The following is a 14,872-nucleotide window of genomic DNA, read 5'->3' as shown; positions in this document are numbered from 1 at the left end:
CCTTCAGCATTTACTGTTTATAGATTTCTTGCTGATGGCGATTCTGACTGGTGTGAGCTGATACCAATTTGTGGTTGAATTTGCATGTGTGTCATATTCCGTTGAAATTGGCCTGTAAGGCATGTCCGTTTTATTTTTCAAACTGTGATTACAGCTTAGTTCTTCAAAGTGTTTGCTTCAAGTATGTGTCACATTTTAAAATGTTTTGGCCATTACTTCCCTCAAGACATTTTGAGGGCAGGTTTCACTTACAGCCCTGCAGTACTTGTTCATATGAAGTGACCATTAGCACAGGCTTTACAGCTGCTTTTGCAGGTAACGGCCAGAGGGCGGCATCCTTTCTACGATCCCCACTCTGGTAACTAGGGAAACAGACCTCCCGGCCAGCGGTGTTCCTCGCTGATAAATTAGAGTGGAATGTGCCCGGGTAAACCCACAGAAGCTGATATCTCCTTCCTTTTGTTTGTTTTTTAAATTTAATTTATAGTTTTTATTGGAGAAATATTCCATTGTGTACATGGACCACTTCTTCTTGGTTCCTTCCTCTGATGATGGACATTTTCATTGCTTCCAAGTGATGGCTATAGTAAATATTGCTGGAGTGCAGGATTGCCAGCCTGTGACTTTTTGATTCTCATTGTCTCAGGAGATAGGCCCAGCAGTGGGTGTGATTGATGGACTGGTAGCGCAATGTTTCCCTTTTCAAAGCACCTCCATTGTGTTTTCATTAGTGGCTCTTACCACATGGCCCTTAGAACCGAGGGTACGCATTTCTCCACAATCCCTTCAGCATATATTGTTGGCACCGTTTTCGCTAATGGCCATTCTGACTGCTGTGAGCTGATAGGTTTTTCTAATTTGGGTTTGCATGTCTTTAAAAATTCCTAAAATTCAACATTTTTCCACGCCTTTTCCTTTCTGTGAAAAAAAAACAGAAAAAAGTATGAGTACCATATACGTCTTGAAATTGTCTTCTTGGAAGGTTGCCCTCTTTTGAATTTATTACTCGATTTTCGACCCCAGGCCTTTTTTGGAGGGCAGGTGTCATTTACAGAACTGCAACGTTGGTGAATATTTAGGGACCTTTAGCAATGGGTTTAAAGCTGCTGTTAAGGGAAACGGCCACAAGGAGGCAGCATTTCTCCGTTGTCAAATCTGGGTACTAGGGCAGCAGAGTCTTTCAGGAAGTCGTGTTCCTAGGTTGTAAATTAGAATGGAATGTGCTAGGAGAAACCCCCATTAGTGTATGTCTCATTACTTCTTTTTTTTTTAAATTTTTTAATTGGGGTATAGATTAGAATATTATTTGTCCTAAGTTTACAATATCTGGTTCATTTGTACATTATATATGTCTATGCATGTACAGATCCTCTTCCCATGTAAAATATTACAGAGTGTTCCGTAGACCTCCTTTGCTATATGGTCGGTCTTTTTGATATACGTATATGATATGAATTTGTATCCATATAGTAACACTGATGTTAATTGATCCATTCCCCCCACCTTTCCTTTTAGATGAGCATAGTTTGTTTTCTAAGTCTGTGAGTGTCTTTCTCTGTGGAAATAGGTTCATTTGTGTCCGTTATTAGATAACGCCTATAAGTGATATCATAGGATAGAGGTCTTTTGCTTTCCGACTTACCTCATGTCTTGTGATTATCTCCAGGCTCATCTGTGGTGCCTCAAAGAGCAGTGTTTCATTGTTTTCCATGGCTGAGATTCCATCGTGTACATGGACCACTACTTTTTATCCATTCACCTGTTGATGGACATTTTGGTAGCTTCACTGTCTTGGCTATTGTGAATGAGGGTGCAGTGCAGCTTTTGCAGCCTGTGTCTTCTCGATTCTGGTCTTCTCAGGTGACAGACCCAGTGGTTCACCTGCTGGATTGAATGGTACCTCAATTTTTACTTTTCAACGCAGCTCCTTTCTGTTCTCATTAGTGGCTGTTACCCTTTCACATCTCACCAGCAAGTAGAGGGTACAGAGTTCTCTAAAACGCCTGCAGCCTTTATTGTTTGTAGACCTTTTGCTGATGGTCAGTCGACTGGGGAGAGTTGAAACCTTTTTGTAGATTAGATTGCATGAGTCTAATACTTCCTGAGGTTGAGCTTTTATCCATTTTCCTTTTCTTTAAAGAGAGTGAGTAAAACTTACCACCTCATACTATCTTCCTGAAAGATTTGCCTGTTTTGGATTTTTTTGTTCATTCCCCACCTCAGCACAATTTTGGAGGGCAGGTGTCCTTTACTGCCCCAAGTCCTTGTGAATGTTCAGTGACCATTAGCTGTGGGTTTAAAGCCGCTCTTGTGGGAAACGGCCGCAAGGTGGCAGCATTTCTCCTTTACCAAATCTGGTTACTAGGGCAACAGAGCCTTAATGGAAGTCGTGTTGTAGGTTGTAAATTAGAATGGAATGTGCCAGGAAAAATCCCTTTATGTTTATGGCTCATTACTTCTTATGCGTATTTTTAACTCTTTTTTATTTTTCATCACAGCAAATTTGATTACAACGTTTTGTTTATTCTAGGTGTGCAAGATGTGGTTCTTTCACAAATATACATATATCTATTATTCGTCGGATCCTTGTTCCATGTAGATTATGAGAGAATATTGGGTAGTCCTCTCTTGGTATTCCGTAGGTATTTCGTGATTATATATTTCACATGTGTTTGTATATCTCTGTTAACCCCAATGTCGGAATGTATCTACTCCTCACACCTTTCCATTTGGTGAACCATAAGTTTAATGAACCTGTGATTGCCCTTCTCTGTGGAAATATCTTCACTGGTATCGAATTTTAGGTAACACCTATAAGTGATATGATAGGACCTGTGTCTTTCGCTTTCTCACTTACCACAAGTTGCGTGATTACTTCTAGACTCACCTATGGTGCTGCAAATGGCACTGTTTCATTCTTTCGCTAACTAATATTCCATCTCGACATGTAGCAGTTCTTCCTGGTCCACCCATCTGTTGGTGGACTTTTTGGTTACTTCCATATCTTGGCTATTGTAATACTGTGCAGTGCACATTTGTCTGCCTGTGTCTTTCCAATTCTGTCTTCCTAGGTTATAGGTCCAGGAATGGGCCGGCTGGATCATACGGGAGCTCAATGTTTACCTTTTAAAGGCCCCTCCATTCTGTTCTCATTAGTGGCTCTTTCCAGGTTATGTCCCTCTTAAAGTTCATGGTATGCATTTCTCCACAACACCTTCAGCATTTACTGTTTATAGATTTCTTGCTGATGGCGATTCTGACTGGTGTGAGCTGATACCAATTTGTGGTTGAATTTGCATGTGTGTCATATTCCGTTGAAATTGGCCTGTAAGGCATGTCCGTTTTATTTTTCAAACTGTGATTACAGCTTAGTTCTTCAAAGTGTTTGCTTCAAGTATGTGTCACATTTTAAAATGTTTTGGCCATTACTTCCCTCAAGACATTTTGAGGGCAGGTTTCACTTACAGCCCTGCAGTACTTGTTCATATGAAGTGACCATTAGCACAGGCTTTACAGCTGCTTTTGCAGGTAACGGCCAGAGGGCGGCATCCTTTCTACGATCCCCACTCTGGTAACTAGGGAAACAGACCTCCCGGCCAGCGGTGTTCCTCGCTGATAAATTAGAGTGGAATGTGCCCGGGTAAACCCACAGAAGCTGATATCTCCTTCCTTTTGTTTGTTTTTTAAATTTAATTTATAGTTTTTATTGGAGAAATATTCCATTGTGTACATGGACCACTTCTTCTTGGTTCCTTCCTCTGATGATGGACATTTTCATTGCTTCCAAGTGATGGCTATAGTAAATATTGCTGGAGTGCAGGATTGCCAGCCTGTGACTTTTTGATTCTCATTGTCTCAGGAGATAGGCCCAGCAGTGGGTGTGATTGATGGACTGGTAGCTCAATGTTTCCCTTTTCAAAGCACCTCCATTGTGTTTTCATTAGTGGCTCTTACCACATGGCCCTTAGAACCGAGGGTACGCATTTCTCCACAATCCCTTCAGCATATATTGTTTGCACCTTTTTCGCTAATGGCCATTCTGACTGCTGTGAGCTGATAGGTTTTTCTAATTTGGGTTTGCATGTCTTTAAAAATTCCTAAAATTCAACATTTTTCCACGCCTTTTCCTTTCTGTGAAAAAAAAACAGAAAAAAGTATGAGTACCATATACGTCTTGAAATTGTCTTCTTGGAAGGTTGCCCTCTTTTGAATTTATTACTCGATTTTCGACCCCAGGCCTTTTTTGGAGGGCAGGTGTCATTTACAGAACTGCAACGTTGGTGAATATTTAGGGACCTTTAGCAATGGGTTTAAAGCTGCTGTTAAGGGAAACGGCCACAAGGAGGCAGCATTTCTCCGTTGTCAAATCTGGGTACTAGGGCAGCAGAGTCTTTCTGGAAGTCGTGTTCCTAGGTTGTAAATTAGAATGGAATGTGCTAGGAGAAACCCCCATTAGTGTATGTCTCATTACTTCTTTTTTTTTTAAATTTTTTAATTGGGGTATAGATTAGAATATTATTTGTCCTAGGTTTACAATATCTGGTTCATTTGTACATTATATATGTCTATGCATGTACAGATCCTCTTCCCATGTAAAATATTACAGAGTGTTCCGTAGACCTCCTTTGCTATATGGTCGGTCTTTTTGATATACGTATATGATATGAATTTGTATCCATATAGTAACACTGATGTTAATTGATCCATTCCCCCCACCTTTCCTTTTAGATGAGCATAGTTTGTTTTCTAAGTCTGTGAGTGTCTTTCTCTGTGGAAATAGGTTCATTTGTGTCCGTTATTAGATAACGCCTATAAGTGATATCATAGGATAGAGGTCTTTTGCTTTCCGACTTACCTCATGTCTTGTGATTATCTCCAGGCTCATCTGTGGTGCCTCAAAGAGCAGTGTTTCATTGTTTTCCATGGCTGAGATTCCATCGTGTACATGGACCACTACTTTTTATCCATTCACCTGTTGATGGACATTTTGGTAGCTTCACTGTCTTGGCTATTGTGAATGAGGGTGCAGTGCAGCTTTTGCAGCCTGTGTCTTCTCGATTCTGGTCTTCTCATGTGACAGACCCAGTGGTTCACCTGCTGGATTGAATGGTACCTCAATTTTTACTTTTCAACGCAGCTCCTTTCTGTTCTCATTAGTGGCTGTTACCCTTTCACATCTCACCAGCAAGTAGAGGGTACAGAGTTCTCTAAAACGCCTGCAGCCTTTATTGTTTGTAGACCTTTTGCTGATGGTCAGTCGACTGGGGAGAGTTGAAACCTTTTTGTAGATTAGATTGCATGACTCTAATACTTCCTGAGGTTGAGCTCTTATCCATTTTCCTTTTCTTTAAAGAGAGTGAGTAAAACTTACCACCTCATACTATCTTCCTGAAAGATTTGCCTGTTTTGAATTTTTTTGTTCATTCCCCACCTCAGCACAATTTTGGAGGGCAGGTGTCTTTTACTGCCCCAAGTCCTTGTGAATGTTCAGTGACCATTAGCTGTGGGTTTAAAGCCGCTCTTGTGGGAAACGGCCGCAAGGCGGCAGCATTTCTCCTTTACCAAATCTGGTTACTAGGGCAACAGAGCCTTAATGGAAGTCGTGTTGTAGGTTGTAAATTAGAATGGAATGTGCCAGGAAAAAGCCCTTTATGTTTATGGCTCATTACTTCTTATGCGTATTTTTAACTCTTTTTTATTTTTTATCACAGCAAATTTGATTACAACGTTTTGTTTATTCTAGGTGTGCAAGATGTGGTTCTTTCACAAATATACATATATCTATTATTCGTCGGATCCTTGTTCCATGTAGATTATGAGAGAATATTGGGTAGTCCTCTCTTGGTATTCCGTAGGTATTTGGTGATTATATATTTCACATGTGTTTGTATATCTCTGTTAACCCCAATGTCGGAATGTATCTACTCCTCACACCTTTCCATTTGGTGAACCATAAGTTTAATGAACCTGTGATTGCCCTTCTCTGTGGAAATATCTTCATTGGTATCGAATTTTAGGTAACACCTATAAGTGATATGATAGGACCTGTGTCTTTCGCTTTCTCACTTACCACAAGTTGCGTGATTACTTCTAGACTCACCTATGGTGCTGCAAATGGCATTGTTTCATTCTTTCGCTAACTAATATTCCATCTCGACATGTAGCAGTTCTTCCTGGTCCACCCATCTGTTGGTGGACTTTTTGGTTACTTCCATATCTTGGCTATTGTAATACTGTGCAGTGCACATTTGCCTGCCTGTGTCTTTCCAATTCTGTCTTCCTAGGTTATAGGTCCAGGAATGGGCCGGCTGGATAATACGGGAGCTCAATGTTTACCTTTTAAAGGCCCCTCCATTCTGTTCTCATTAGTGGCTCTTTCCAGGTTATGTCCCTCTTAAAGTTCACGGTATGCATTTCTCCACAACACCTTCAGCGTTTATTTTTTATACATTTCTTGCTGATGGTGATTCTGACTGGTGTGAGCTAATACCTCTTTGTGGTTGAATTTGCATGTGTGTCATATTCCGTTGAAATTGACCTTTAAGGCATGTCCGTTTTATTTTTCAAACTGTGATTACAGCTTAGTTCTTCAAAGTGTTTGCTTCAAGTATGTGTCACATTTTAAAATGTTTTGGCCATTACTTCCCTCAAGACACTTTGAGGGCACGTTTCACTTACAGCCCTGCAGTACTTGTTCATATGAAGTGACCATTAGCACAGGCTTTACAGCTGCTTTTGCAGGTAACGGCCAGAGGGCGGCATCCTTTCTACGTTCCCCACTCTGGTAACTAGGGAAACAGACCTCCCGGCCAGCGGTGTTCCTCGCTGATAAATTAGAGTGGAATGTGACCGGGTAAACCCACAGAAGCTGATATCTCCTTCCTTTTGTTTGTTTTTTAAATTTAATTTATAGTTTTTATTGGAGAAATATTCCATTGTGTACATGGACCACTTCTTCTTGGTTCCTTCCTCTGATGATGGACATTTTCATTGCTTCCAAGTGATGGCTATAGTAAATATTGCTGGAGTGCAGGATTGCCAGCCTGTGACTTTTTGATTCTCATTGTCTCAGGAGATAGGCCCAGCAGTGGGTGTGATTGATGGACTGGTAGCTCAATGTTTCCCTTTTCAAAGCACCTCCATTGTGTTTTCATTAGTGGCTCTTACCACATGGCCCTTAGAACCGAGGGTACGCATTTCTCCACAATCCCTTCAGCATTTATTGTTTGCACCGTTTTCGCTAATGGCCATTCTGACTGCTGTGAGCTGATAGGTTTTTCTAATTTGGGTTTGCATGTCTTTAAAAATTCCTAAAATTCAACATTTTTCCACGCCTTTTCCTTTCTGTGAAAAAAAAACAGAAAAGAGTATGAGTACCATATACGTCTTGAAATTGTCTTCTTGGAAGGTTGCCCTCTTTTGAATTTATTACTCGATTTTCGACCCCAGGCCTTTTTTGGAGGGCAGGTGTCATTTACAGAACTGCAACGTTGGTGAATATTTAGGGACCTTTAGCAATGGGTTTAAAGCTGCTGTTAAGGGAAACGGCCACAAGGAGGCAGCATTTCTCCGTTGTCAAATCTGGGTACTAGGGCAGCAGAGTCTTTCTGGAAGTCGTGTTCCTAGGTTGTAAATTAGAATGGAATGTGCTAGGAGAAACCCCCATTAGTGTATGTCTCATTACTTCTTTTTTTTTTAATTTTTTAATTGGGGTATAGATTAGAATATTATTTGTCCTAAGTTTACAATATCTGGTTCATTTGTACATTATATATGTCTATGCATGTACAGATCCTCTTCCCATGTAAAATATTACAGAGTGTTCCGTAGACCTCCTTTGCTATATGGTCGGTCTTTTTGATATACGTATATGATATGAATTTGTATCCATATAGTAACACTGATGTTAATTGATCCATTCCCCCCACCTTTCCTTTTGGATGAGCATAGTTTGTTTTCTAAGTCTGTGAGTGTCTTTCTCTGTGGAAATAGGTTCATTTGTGTCCGTTATAAGATAACGCCTATAAGTGATATCATAGGATAGAGGTCTTTTGCTTTCCGACTTACCTCATGTCTTGTGATTATCTCCAGGCTCATCTGTGGTGCCTCAAAGAGCAGTGTTTCATTGTTTTCCATGGCTGAGATTCCATCGTGTACATGGACCACTACTTTTTATCCATTCACCTGTTGATGGACATTTTGGTAGCTTCACTGTCTTGGCTATTGTGAATAAGGCTGCAGTGCAGCTTTTGCAGCCTGTGTCTTCTCGATTCTGGTCTTCTCAGGTGACAGACCCAGTGGTTCACCTGCTGGATTGAATGGTACCTCAATTTTTACTTTTCAACGCAGCTCCTTTCTGTTCTCATTATTGGCTGTTACCCTTTCACATCTCACCAGCAAGTAGAGGGTACAGAGTTCTCTAAAACGCCTGCAGCCTTTATTGTTTGTAGACCTTTTGCTGATGGTCAGTCGACTGGGGAGAGTTGAAACCTTTTTGTAGATTAGATTGCATGAGTCTAATACTTCCTGAGGTTGAGCTTTTATCCATTTTCCTTTCCTTTAAAGAGAGTGAGTAAAACTTACCACCTCATACTATCTTCCTGAAAGATTTGCCTGTTTTGAATTTTTTTGTTCATTCCCCACCTCAGCACAATTTTGGAGGGCAGGTGTCCTTTACTGCCCCAAGTCCTTGTGAATGTTCAGTGACCATTAGCTGTGGGTTTAAAGCCGCTCTTGTGGGAAACGGCCGCAAGGTGGCAGCATTTCTCCTTTACCAAATCTGGTTACTAGGGCAACAGAGCCTTAATGGAAGTCGTGTTGTAGGTTGTAAATTAGAATGGAATGTGCCAGGAAAAAGCCCTTTATGTTTATGGCTCATTACTTCTTATGCGTATTTTTAACTCTTTTTTATTTTTTATCACAGCAAATTTGATTACAACGTTTTGTTTATTCTAGGTGTGCAAGATGTGGTTCTTTCACAAATATACATATATCTATTAGTCGTCGGATCCTTGTTCCATGTAGATTATGAGAGAATATTGGGTAGTCCTCTCTTGGTATTCCGTAGGTATTTGGTGATTATATATTTCACATGTGTTTGTATATCTCTGTTAACCCCAATGTCGTAATGTATCTACTCCTCACACCTTTCCATTTGGTGAACCATAAGTTTAATGAACCTGTGATTGCCCTTCTCTGTGGAAATATCTTCATTGGTATCGAATTTTAGGTAACACCTATAAGTGATATGATAGGACCTGTGTCTTTCGCTTTCTCACTTACCACAAGTTGCGTGATTACTTCTAGACTCACCTATGGTGCTGCAAATGGCGTTGTTTCATTCTTTCGCTAACTAATATTCCATCTCGACATGTAGCAGTTCTTCCTGGTCCACCCATCTGTTGGTGGACTTTTTGGTTACTTCCATATCTTGGCTATTGTAATACTGTGCAGTGCACATTTGCCTGCCTGTGTCTTTCCAATTCTGTCTTCCTAGGTTATAGGTCCAGGAATGGGCCGGCTGGATCATACGGGAGCTCAATGTTTACCTTTTAAAGGCCCCTCCATTCTGTTCTCATTAGTGGCTCTTTCCAGGTTATGTCCCTCTTAAAGTTCACGGTATGCATTTCTCCACAACACCTTCAGCATTTATTTTTTATACATTTCTTGCTGATGGTTATTCTGACTGGTGTGAGATAATACCTCTTTGTGGTTGAATTTGCATGTGTGTCATATTCCGTTGAAATTGACCTTTAAGGCATGTCCGTTTTATTTTTCAAACTGTGATTACAGCTTAGTTCTTCAAAGTGTTTGCTTCAAGTATGTGTCACGTTTTAAAATGTTTTGGCCATTACTTCCCTCAAGACACTTTGAGGGCAGGTTTCACTTACAGCCCTGCAGTACTTGTTCATATGAAGTGACCATTAGCACAGGCTTTACAGCTGCTTTTGCAGGTAACGGCCAGAGGGCGGCATCCTTTCTACGTTCCCCACTCTGGTAACTAGGGAAACAGACCTCCCGGCCAGCGGTGTTCCTCGCTGATAAATTAGAGTGGAATGTGCCCGGGTAAACCCACAGAAGCTGATATCTCCTTCCTTTTGTTTGTTTTTTTAAATTTAATTTATAGTTTTTATTGGAGAAATATTCCATTGTGTACATGGACCACTTCTTCTTGGTTCCTTCCTCTGATGATGGACATTTTCATTGCTTCCAAGTGATGGCTATAGTAAATATTGCTGGAGTGCAGGATTGCCAGCCTGTGACTTTTTGATTCTCATTTCCTCAGGAGATAGGCCCAGCAGTGGGTGTGATTGATGGACTGGTAGCTCAATGTTTCCCTTTTCAAAGCACCTCCATTGTGTTTTCATTAGTGGCTCTTACCACATGGCCCTTAGAACCGAGGGTACGCATTTCTCCACAATCCCTTCAGCATTTATTGTTTGCACCGTTTTCGCTAATGGCCATTCTGACTGCTGTGAGCTGATAGGTTTTTCTAATTTGGGTTTGCATGTCTTTAAAAATTCCTAAAATTCAACATTTTTCCACGCCTTTTCCTTTCTGTGAAAAAAAAACAGAAAAAAGTATGAGTACCATATACGTCTTGAAATTGTCTTCTTGGAAGGTTGCCCTCTTTTGAATTTATTACTCGATTTTCGACCCCAGGCCTTTTTTGGAGGGCAGGTGTCATTTACAGAACTGCAACGTTGATGAATATTTAGGGACCTTTAGCAATGGGTTTAAAGCTGCTGTTAAGGGAAACGGCCACAAGGAGGCAGCATTTCTCCGTTGTCAAATCTGGGTACGAGGGCAGCAGAGTCTTTCTGGAAGTCGTGTTCCTAGGTTGTAAATTAGAATGGAATGTGCTAGGAGAAACCCCCATTAGTGTATGTCTCATTACTTCTTTTTTTTTTTAATTTTTTAATTGGGGTATAGATTAGAATATTATTTGTCCTAAGTTTACAATATCTGGTTCATTTGTACATTATATATGTCTATGCATGTACAGATCCTCTTCCCATGTAAAATATTACAGAGTGTTCCGTAGACCTCCTTTGCTATATGGTCGGTCTTTTTGATATACGTATATGATATGAATTTGTATCCATATAGTAACACTGATGTTAATTGATCCATTCCCCCCACCTTTCCTTTTAGATGAGCATAGTTTGTTTTCTAAGTCTGTGAGTGTCTTTCTCTGTGGAAATAGGTTCATTTGTGTCCGTTATTAGATAACGCCTATAAGTGATATCATAGGATAGAGGTCTTTTGCTTTCCGACTTACCTCATGTCTTGTGATTATCTCCAGGCTCATCTGTGGTGCCTCAAAGAGCAGTGTTTCATTGTTTTCCATGGCTGAGATTCCATCGTGTACATGGACCACTACTTTTTATCCATTCACCTGTTGATGGACATTTTGGTAGCTTCACTGTCTTGGCTATTGTGAATGAGGCTGCAGTGCAGCTTTTGCAGCCTGTGTCTTCTCGATTCTGGTCTTCTCAGGTGACAGACCCAGTGGTTCACCTGCTGGATTGAATGGTACCTCAATTTTTACTTTTCAACGCAGCTCCTTTCTGTTCTCATTATTGGCTGTTACCCTTTCACATCTCACCAGCAAGTAGAGGGTACAGAGTTCTCTAAAACGCCTGCAGCCTTTATTGTTTGTAGACCTTTTGCTGATGGTCAGTCGACTGGGGAGAGTTGAAACCTTTTTGTAGATTAGATTGCATGAGTCTAATACTTCCTGAGGTTGAGCTTTTATCCATTTTCCTTTTCTTTAAAGAGAGTGAGTAAAACTTACCACCTCATACTATCTTCCTGAAAGATTTGCCTGTTTTGAATTTTTTTGTTCATTCCCCACCTCAGCACAATTTTGGAGGGCAGGTGTCCTTTACTGCCCCAAGTCCTTGTGAATGTTCAGTGACCATTAGCTGTGGGTTTAAAGCCGCTCTTGTGGGAAACGGCCGCAAGGTGGCAGCATTTCTCCTTTACCAAATCTGGTTACTAGGGCAACAGAGCCTTAATGGAAGTCGTGTTGTAGGTTGTAAATTAGAATGGAATGTGCCAGGAAAAAGCCCTTTATGTTTATGGCTCATTACTTCTTATGCGTATTTTTAACTCTTTTTTATTTTTTATCACAGCAAATTTGATTACAACGTTTTGTTTATTCTAGGTGTGCAAGATGTGGTTCTTTCACAAATATACATATATCTATTAGTCGTCGGATCCTTGTTCCATGTAGATTATGAGAGAATATTGGGTAGTCCTCTCTTGGTATTCCGTAGGTATTTGGTGATTATATATTTCACATGTGTTTGTATATCTCTGTTAACCCCAATGTCGTAATGTATCTACTCCTCACACCTTTCCATTTGGTGAACCATAAGTTTAATGAACCTGTGATTGCCCTTCTCTGTGGAAATATCTTCATTGGTATCGAATTTTAGGTAACACCTATAAGTGATATGATAGGACCTGTGTCTTTCGCTTTCTCACTTACCACAAGTTGCGTGATTACTTCTAGACTCACCTATGGTGCTGCAAATGGCGTTGTTTCATTCTTTCGCTAACTAATATTCCATCTCGACATGTAGCAGTTCTTCCTGGTCCACCCATCTGTTGGTGGACTTTTTGGTTACTTCCATATCTTGGCTATTGTAATACTGTGCAGTGCACATTTGCCTGCCTGTGTCTTTCCAATTCTGTCTTCCTAGGTTATAGGTCCAGGAATGGGCCGGCTGGATCATACGGGAGCTCAATGTTTACCTTTTAAAGGCCCCTCCATTCTGTTCTCATTAGTGGCTCTTTCCAGGTTATGTCCCTCTTAAAGTTCACGGAATGCATTTCTCCACAACACCTTCAGCATTTATTTTTTATACATTTCTTGCTGATGGTGATTCTGACTGGTGTGAGCTAATACCTCTTTGTGGTTGAATTTGCATGTGTGTCATATTCCGTTGAAATTGACCTTTAAGGCATGTCCGTTTTATTTTTCAAACTGTGATTACAGCTTAGTTCTTCAAAGTGTTTGCTTCAAGTATGTGTCACGTTTTAAAATGTTTTGGCCATTACTTCCCTCAAGACACTTTGAGGGCAGGTTTCACTTACAGCCCTGCAGTACTTGTTCATATGAAGTGACCATTAGCACAGGCTTTACAGCTGCTTTTGCAGGTAACGGCCAGAGGGCGGCATCCTTTCTACGTTCCCCACTCTGGTAACTAGGGAAACAGACCTCCCGGCCAGCGGTGTTCCTCGCTGATAAATTAGAGTGGAATGTGCCCGGGTAAACCCACAGAAGCTGATATCTCCTTCCTTTTGTTTGTTTTTTAAATTTAATTTATAGTTTTTATTGGAGAAATATTCCATTGTGTACATGGACCACTTCTTCTTGGTTCCTTCCTCTGATGATGGACATTTTCATTGCTTCCAAGTGATGGCTATAGTAAATATTGCTGAAGTGCAGGATTGCCAGCCTGTGACTTTTTGATTCTCATTTCCTCAGGAGATAGGCCCAGCAGTGGGTGTGATTGATGGACTGGTAGCTCAATGTTTCCCTTTTCAAAGCACCTCCATTGTGTTTTCATTAGTGGCTCTTACCACATGGCCCTTAGAACCGAGGGTACGCATTTCTCCACAATCCCTTCAGCATTTATTGTTTGCACCGTTTTCGCTAATGGCCATTCTGACTGCTGTGAGCTGATAGGTTTTTCTAATTTGGGTTTGCATGTCTTTAAAAATTCCTAAAATTCAACATTTTTCCACGCCTTTTCCTTTCTGTGAAAAAAAAACAGAAAAAAGTATGAGTACCATATACGTCTTGAAATTGTCTTCTTGGAAGGTTGCCCTCTTTTGAATTTATTACTCGATTTTCGACCCCAGGCCTTTTTTGGAGGGCAGGTGTCATTTACAGAACTGCAACGTTGGTGAATATTTAGGGACCTTTAGCAATGGGTTTAAAGCTGCTGTTAAGGGAAACGGCCACAAGGAGGCAGCATTTCTCCGTTGTCAAATCTGGGTACGAGGGCAGCAGAGTCTTTCTGGAAGTCGTGTTCCTAGGTTGTAAATTAGAATGGAATGTGCTAGGAGAAACCCCCATTAGTGTATGTCTCATTACTTCTTTTTTTTTTAATTTTTTAATTGGGGTATAGATTAGAATATTATTTGTCCTAAGTTTACAATATCTGGTTCATTTGTACATTATATATGTCTATGCATGTACAGATCCTCTTCCCATGTAAAATATTACAGAGTGTTCCGTAGACCTCCTTTGCTATATGGTCGGTCTTTTTGATATACGTATATGATATGAATTTGTATCCATATAGTAACACTGATGTTAATTGATCCATTCCCCCCACCTTTCCTTTTGGATGAGCATAGTTTGTTTTCTAAGTCTGTGAGTGTCTTTCTCTGTGGAAATAGGTTCATTTGTGTCCGTTATTAGATAACGCCTATAAGTGATATCATAGGATAGAGGTCTTTTGCTTTCCGACTTACCTCATGTCTTGTGATTATCTCCAGGCTCATCTGTGGTGCCTCAAAGAGCAGTGTTTCATTGTTTTCCATGGCTGAGATTCCATCGTGTACATGGACCACTACTTTTTATCCATTCACCTGTTGATGGACATTTTGGTAGCTTCACTGTCTTGGCTATTGTGAATGAGGGTGCAGTGCAGCTTTTGCAGCCTGTGTCTTCTCGATTCTGGTCTTCTCAGGTGACAGACCCAGTGGTTCACCTGCTGGATTGAATGGTACCTCAATTTTTACTTTTCAACGCAGCTCCTTTCTGTTCTCATTATTGGCTGTTACCCTTTCACATCTCACCAGCAAGTAGAGGGTACAGAGTTCTCTAAAACGCCTGCAGCCTTTATTGTTT

Source organism: Eubalaena glacialis, chromosome 5 (genome assembly GCF_028564815.1).
Source record: "Eubalaena glacialis isolate mEubGla1 chromosome 5, mEubGla1.1.hap2.+ XY, whole genome shotgun sequence".
In the NCBI taxonomy this organism is placed as follows: Eukaryota; Metazoa; Chordata; class Mammalia; order Artiodactyla; family Balaenidae; genus Eubalaena; species Eubalaena glacialis.
Note: the sequence above shows the minus strand (reverse complement) of the source record.